The sequence below is a fragment of the Aplysia californica genome, unplaced genomic scaffold (assembly GCF_000002075.1).
Source record: "Aplysia californica isolate F4 #8 unplaced genomic scaffold, AplCal3.0 scaffold00100, whole genome shotgun sequence".
In the NCBI taxonomy this organism is placed as follows: Eukaryota; Metazoa; Mollusca; class Gastropoda; order Aplysiida; family Aplysiidae; genus Aplysia; species Aplysia californica.
This window is the reverse complement of record NW_004797370.1, coordinates 1,360,451-1,361,453: the sequence shown is the minus strand read 5'-3', so window position 1 is coordinate 1,361,453 and position 1,003 is coordinate 1,360,451.

Genomic DNA, 1,003 nt, shown 5'->3' with positions numbered 1-1,003 from the left:
TCTCTCTCTCTCTCTCTCTCTCTCTCCTCTTCTCCTCTCTTCAAGCTCTCTGTGGTACGGGTACTGTCATATTTTGAGATGTACCGTGCTTTATCTCTGCTGTTTACTGAAAATTTCAGCCTCTCATCTCGTGGGCCAGAGGCAGACTAACTGTAAACAATGTGCAAAGTTTTGCCCTGCACTTCCTACATATTTTTACCTGAATTTTAGTACAAGGTTGTTGTTTTTAATTTTTAATCGAAAATGTTGTATCAGATACATCAATTTCAACCTGAAACTTTTAGCACAAATATTTATCCAGCACGAAATCCTAATTCCACTTCTTTGTTGATGTGATTATAAACAATTTTTAAAAAAAAGAAAGTATAATTATAATTATAATTTTCTCCGCCTATTGCAAAACCATTTTGGAAATGGAGTGGTAAAACATCTAAGTAATCAAATCCGAGTGGGACAAGAATCCGTTTAGGACGAAAACGGGTACGACGAAATACAAAAAGGAAAATTGTGGGACAAAAACGGTTTCCCCCTGTTTGAATCCAACTGTGCAAACAGGGACAATCGAACCCAATATGAGAGCGACACATTGACCACAACAACAGGACATGTTTGCGTGTGTGTATTAGTGTCTGTCGTGTGTATGTGCGTGTGTGTATGTTTGTTTGTATGTGTTTGTGCCAACACGTTACTGTATGTGTGTGTGTGTGTGTGTGTGTGTGTGTGTGTGTGTGTGTGTGTGTGTGTAAAAGCAAAATTGCTGTTATCCTTGTTCGTTTGACATAGTTATCCTACTTTTCTTCTTTTGGTTGCTCTTTTGTTGTTGTTGTTGTTTTTTAGAGATCGTTTTGATTATACTTTTACCGTCAATGTTATTTGTGTTCATTGCCTGGCCCGAGTCAGTCTCTCTGTTTGGACTAGATCTATAAGAAGAAGCTCCTGTTACATAAATTCATTTCGGTGCCTGTATGTGTTTGGGGTATTTGGGTATTTTAGCGGTTGGGGG